The sequence below is a fragment of the Neophocaena asiaeorientalis genome, unplaced genomic scaffold, assembly GCF_003031525.2.
Source record: "Neophocaena asiaeorientalis asiaeorientalis breed wild unplaced genomic scaffold, Neophocaena_asiaeorientalis_V1.1 scaffold96, whole genome shotgun sequence".
Lineage (NCBI taxonomy): Eukaryota > Metazoa > Chordata > Mammalia > Artiodactyla > Phocoenidae > Neophocaena > Neophocaena asiaeorientalis.
The window spans coordinates 616,854-623,566 of record NW_020175831.1 but is presented as its reverse complement, the minus strand read 5'-3'; positions in this window follow the sequence as shown (position 1 = coordinate 623,566).

Below are 6,713 nucleotides of genomic sequence, written 5' to 3'. Positions count from 1 at the left end.
CGTGCGCCTGGAGGCCCGGCGCTGTGTAGTGCGCCCTGCCACGCCCTTTGGGAACAAAACCCACCTTCCTGCTTCCCCCGCCATTCCAGCCTCAGCCGAAAGGCTCAAGGGCGGGGCCTGGCTCAAGGGCTCCGCTTCCAGGCGCCACGGTGTCCTGCTGTGAGCGTGTTCCAGAAACCCTCCTCTGTGATGCAAGCCCAATATTTTACAGGGGAGGAAACTGAGACCCAAAGAGTTTCAGGAGCAGACCGTTGCCAAACAGTGGGACAAAAGTACGAATGGTGATCACTGCAGAGTGTGGCCCTAAATAATAGCACAACGACCGGCCGTCCCAGGAGAAGAGAATTGGCAGCCCAACTTGAAGCGTTATCTACAGGCATTCTCGGCCTGGGCAGCAGTGTATTAAAAAAGGCTCCCTCCACTCCGATTGCCCTTCTCTCTGTCCTCTTAGCGTCACAGTTTGGTTGCCCCATCCTTTCCAGGTTTCTAAATATAAGACTAAATGTAATAATACAAGACTAGAGAATTTCTAATTTTGATTCAATCCCTTAGAGTTGCAAAGGCTGAGTCACAGTGAAAATTACCACTGTCCCTTCTCTCCACTGCTACTTCCCCATATTATCGAATCACAGTTCTTTATAATGTCCTAGATGCAACAAAAATACTTTTCCATGGGTGTGTAGTTTATCAATTTTATTGTATAATTATACAATAAAAATTTTATATGTATATATTTACATGTATAGATATACTATATATATGTATACATACATATATGTATATATATACGTATATATGTGTATATATATCCAGCAGTTACTGGTATAGAATAATTCATTTCTCCATATGGTCAGTTCTTGAGTTGTATAAAAGTATATGTATAAAGAATGAGATGAGGACTTCCCTGGTGGCACAGTGGTTAAGAATCCGCCTGCCAATGCAGGGGTCACGGATTCAATCCCTGGTCCGGGAAGATCCCACATAACGCGGAGCAACTAAGCCCGTGCGCCACAACTACTGAGTCTGTGCTCTAGAGCCCACGAGCCACAACTACCGAAGCCAGTGCGCCTAGAGCCCATGCTCTGCATCAAGAGAAGCCACCGCAATGAGTCCATGCACCGCAATGAAGAATAGCCCCCACTCTCCACTAGAGAAAGCCCGTACGCAGTAACAAAGACCCAACGCAGCCATAAATAAATAAATAAATTTATTTTTAAAAAAAGAATGGGGCTTCCCTGGTGGTGCAGTGGTTGAGAGTCCGCCTGCCGATGCAGGGGACACGGGTTCATGCCTTGGTCCGGGAAGATCCCACATGCCGCGGAGTGGCTGGGCCCGTGAGCCGTGGCCGCTGAGCCTGCGTGTCCGGAGCCTGTGCTCCGCAACGGGAGAGGCCACATTGGTGAGAGGCCCGCGTACCGCAAAAAAAAAAGAAGTAGTATGGTCTGAGGCCTGGGGAAAGGTGAATGGAGGTAAGGTGGTGAAGTAACCCGTGTTCTGTGCATGCGCAACTGAGCCGTGCTTTTTCATGGGATGCTTGTTCAGAAAATGGAGGGGTTAGTGTGATCTGAGGGTGGAGTGTTTTGGCCTTCTGATGTCAAAAGGTCATCTACCCAACACTGCAGAAGGCCCAGTTGAATAGTTGGTGGTCTTGACCAATATGAACTGGGCAAGACTAGCTCCATGTTCCTGAAAAACAACTTTTGAAACCATTACTATAGTGATCCATACGTCAGAGGTGTTATCTGTTATCTATAGGGGGCGGTTAAAGGAGTCTTGGGATATATTGTCTAAGCTATGTGAAGCTTGAAGGGTGTACAATCTGTAGGAATAGTTAAGGTAGGTTTGATCAGTGAAGGCAGGTTACATATGATTGATTAAGCAAGTTATAGTTTAAGGGATCTGTTGACTGCCCTTGCTTTCATTATCCCACAGGTTTAGCTTGAGGGAGAACATTGACCACTTGGAAACAAGTGTAGGTGGTTGAAGGGATGGGGTGGAAGCAGCAAACATATTTTCCAAAAGTGGTGCCTCTAATAATTCTTTCAGGTATCTGTTAAAATGGTTGTTGTTATGATTTTGGTGACAATATCTTAGAGGAAGCAGTATGAACATGACTATGAGATATGTAGAGAAAGTAATCAGAGGGTGGTATCTCTTTTATATGTTTGCTGCCCCATCAGCCATACTCTGTACCCTCCAAATGTGGCCTTCCTTCATCCATTCTATGAATATTTGTTGAATGCCAAGGTACCAGGTCATGCTCTAGGTGACTGGGAATAAAGCCATGGGCAATTCAGATAGGATCCCTTTCACATATGCCTGCTTTTACAAAGCATATAATGCAAAGTCCAACATGGTAGAAGAATTTTACACGTTGTCTTCAAATATTAGCCTGCTCCATAAAAGAAAGATTAGGTTTGTTCTGAGTGGCCCAGGCAGCAGATGGAAGACTTGTGGGTGGAAACTGTAGGGAGCCAGATCTGACTCACACGTGGAAAAACTTTGGTTACAGCCCTTTGACTGTGAAATGGGCAACCTTAGAGGAGGAGGGGGTTCTTGTCAATGACTGTTAGAGTCTGGAGGACAGCGTTCTAAGGACACTGTGGGGAGGATGATTAGGAAGCAATGTGGTGCTATGAAAAGAGACTGGATTCTGGTGTCAAATCCTGGCTCTTTCGTGAACTGGCTATGTGGCCTTGGGTGAGTTACTTAACCTCTCTGAGCCTCAGCCTCCTTACCTAAAAAGGGGGTATAATATCTGTCTCACTGGGGGTGACTGTAACATAGATAGTTTAGCCATCTGTGTTAGCACAATGCCCAGGACATACTAAACACTCAAATGCCCTCTATTTTTTTTTTTTTATCATTTTTTTAAAGTTATTTAAAAACTTTTTTTAAATAAGTTTTTTAAAGTGGTTTTTTAAAGTTATTTCCTTATTACGGTTTGATCAGAACCACTCACATACATGTTTTGCATGAAGCCAACTTTACCAAAGATTTGGTAGAAAACAATTTACAATGGAATATTAGCCATCCTTAAAATAGTCCCTCAACTACTCTGTGATTCTGCCGCAGCCTCCAGTCGTTTTGCCTTCCTCCTTCTCCCCTTCCTTCCAGATCACTCCTTGAGCTCTAAATTCTTCTCACACTATCATGCACAGTTTTATTCAGCTTCCTCAGCCCTGATTTGCAACTGTGCTGTTTTCCACCCGAGCATGTCGAGGTGCTCAGCTGAACGTTAACTTGTGTGAAAGCACAGAGGCCGGGCAGAAAGCTTGAGATTTATCATATCAAGGTTCTTTCACTCAGAAACCAATCCAGCTTTTCTTTTCTCCAAAGTATATTCACCAAGCTTCCACCCAATATACAGAGAATGAGTATATAAAAATAGATTTAAAATTACATCAACTTTTCACTTCTTGGTCAGAGGCTTAGGGTCCAGAAACTGGAGAGAGCATTAGATTTTTTTCAGGTATCTGTTAACATGACGGTTGTTAAGACTATAGTAAAAATATTTTAGAGGGAGCAATATAAGCATAAGACTGTAAGATACGGGATCAAAGGTAGAAAGTGATCAAAGGGTGGTATCTCTTTTACGAACTTTTACCAAAGGGCTATATTATTTAACTATGTACATATAAAGTATAACTGTAATGTAAGGCTCTATAAAAACCTGTATAGCAGACTTGGGCAGGATTCTCTAAATTCACTGAGATTTTATGATTCTTGTTGGACTGATTTGACTGAAAATCATGGAAACAAGCTGGACTATGTTCACCCTGTCTCCTTTACCCTCTGGCTTCATGGGGCTCAGAGGATAAGAGGAAAGTTATGACTATTTATTCTCCTGCCCCTTCCTGCTGGGCCATTATTTGCGTCCCTCTTAAGTGTGGCCACAGCTCCCTCCCCATGCCCAGTGAGCCCTAGAGGTGGTACCAGTTTCCTTCTCCTGTTAATTGGGGGTGCTTCACGATCCCTGTCTCTTTACTCTGCCCACACCTCTGTAAAGAGTCCCTTCACACACTCTTCTGTTTCCCCTTTGGGTACGCTACCATTTCCTGTCCCAGAACCCTGATGCTTTACAAAGGTAACTTTCAAACAAAAGATAAAAAGCATGATTTTCATGCAACTACAAAATGAACACATCATCGCATTGTGTACGTTTAACATCTTATGATTTTATCAATTATACTTCAATAAAGCTGAAAAAATAAAATGAACACACCCAAATTTTAATTAACACATTCATTAAATGAGGGAATCAGAAGAAGTATTACAACCAGTTCAAAGGAGAAGCCAAAAAATAGGATTACAGAAACGAATTTGTAAAGGGCTGTAAAACTGGCTTTTCCCCTTAGGAGTCCGGAACCCTCCACCTCCACCTCCACCGGACAGAACGTATTTGCATGGATATAGGCAAGAATTATTTGCATTATCAGTTACCTACAATTTACATAGTTATAAATAGCTCAAAGGCAGTGAGTCAGAATCAGACACCCTAAGAAGCTGTGCTCTGATTAATGCATGGTATTTCATGCACTAGGCATGATTTTCCCCTACCTACATTTGCCTTCTTTCTTTAAGAAGGACCGTCATTCAAGTGATAACCTGTGCAGTGATGTGGAGGCCATCCTGTTCACCAGGACTTGTTTTAGAGAAATCCCCGTATTTATCTGGCGTAGGTATTTGATAGGCTGCTGGAGTTGAGAGGGAGATCCCCAGGGAACGAGTAACACAACAGCCCTGCAGGAAGCTAGGAGAGGAATCCACTCTGCAGAGCTCAGGAGGAGGGGAGGTGGCATTTGCAAAGGCTGTTTCACAATGAGAGCGCTCCCTGAACCCTCAGTAAAGCTCACTAGAAAAAGAAAAAGATGGTTGAGACTGGGTCTTTGGTGCCTTTGTGCAAATTGGTGGAAGGGGTGAATTTTGCATGAGAATTGGGGGCAGCATTTGCACTTGAGGAGCCTAAGCAGTGGTCGGGTTGAAGGGGACTCTGAGGTCGAAAACCCCTAAGAGTTTACAGACCTGACAGAACTCTGGACCTGGACAAACTGGAATTTGCCATTTGAGCCAATTCTGGGGGCAAGAAGTCTGCTGATGTCTGAATTATATATGCCATCAGCACAGTTCAAGTTGTTCCCTTTAAAATTTTGTTGGGGGGGAGGGCGTCCAAATTTCTAGTTTCACCACCAATTTCCCTTTATTTCTTTCCTTCTTAGGTTTCTAGCTGCCTAGTTCTGGGGTTCACTCATTCTGTAAATGTTTCTTTAGACAAGCTGTGTCCTGGGCAGGAACTAGTTTAAGTTCTGGGGATACAGCATTGTACAAGACATCCAGGTCCCTGCTGTCATGGGGCTTCCATGATAAGGGGAAGAGACAGAGAATAAATATATAAGATTATCTCAGAGAGTGCTACAGGCTATAACAATAATAAACGAGTGTGTGTGTGTGTGTGTGTGTGTGTGTGTGCGTGTTGTATGGAGGCTGAGATTAGGACCTTCAGAGGCCCTTAAAAAAAAAAAAGATGTTAATGTGACTCCTCCCATCATGAGCCTCAAAAAATCCAATCATTGCTACTGCAAGAAACAAAACAGAAAATCCCTAAGCTTGTTGGCCTTCATTCATTCATAATTCAGTGAAAAAGTCATTAGGTGAGACTTTGGATTATGATTGCTATGATTCCCTCAAAACACATAGCTGGCTACAGTCATCACCTCAACTTGCAAATAACCGCGGGCAAGGCACAGAGTTAAGGCCGAGGCGCGAGTCTTTTGCTTCCTGGACACTGTCCTGTCCAACCCCCTCCTCCACTCTCAGGAGATCAACTGAAAGGCTTTTTCAAAAGGTCCTTTTCCATTTGTTCTGCCTGTGGAGGTGCCCCCACTGTCTGTCAGGAAACTATAACTTAAGATTCTGTAAAAAGCTTGGATCTACAGCCATGTCCTCTTCAGAACAATGTGAGTTGCCATATTTCACTGATACTTAGATTTTTTTTTTTTTTTCACATTTTAACACTTCACAAATCAATAAGGTCTTACAATTCCCATCAGAACAGGTGTTGACATTGCCTATGTTTCTGATCATCAAAACTTGCAGACTGGGTATCAGCTGTCTGGAAGAAAATCCTTAACACTGAAGCGCCCTCTTAAGAAATGCTGCGGGGCTTCCCTGGTGGCGCAGTGGTTGAGAGGCCGCCTGCCGGTGCAGGGGACACGGGTTCGTGCCCCGGTCCGGGAAGATCCCACATGCCGTGGAGCGGCTGGGCCCGTGAGCCATGGCCGCTGAGCCTGCGCTCCGCAACGGGAGAGGCCACAACAGTGAGAGGCCCGCCTACCACAAACAAAAAACAAAAACAAATGCTGTATCACAATAGTATTTTTTAGAAAAGACATTATTCTGAGCTAAAGGTTAATATAAAGAAGGTTATATTATAAAGGTTATAAGGTTATATTATAATAAAGGTTATATTATAAAGAAGGTTATAATATAAAGAAGTTCTTGGAGAATCTTAATTTATTTCGCTTACTTTTTCCTATTATATGTACAAGGAATCTGATTAAAATCTGTCTAAATGTACCTAGAGCTGTTACTAAGATAAAATCTTAAGGGATAAGAAAGCATTGTCATTGGCGACCTTTTGAAATTCTTACTAGGAGGAATATCAGGAGACAAACTGTCTCTAATGCAACTGGTAATTGGAATTGAGATCACCT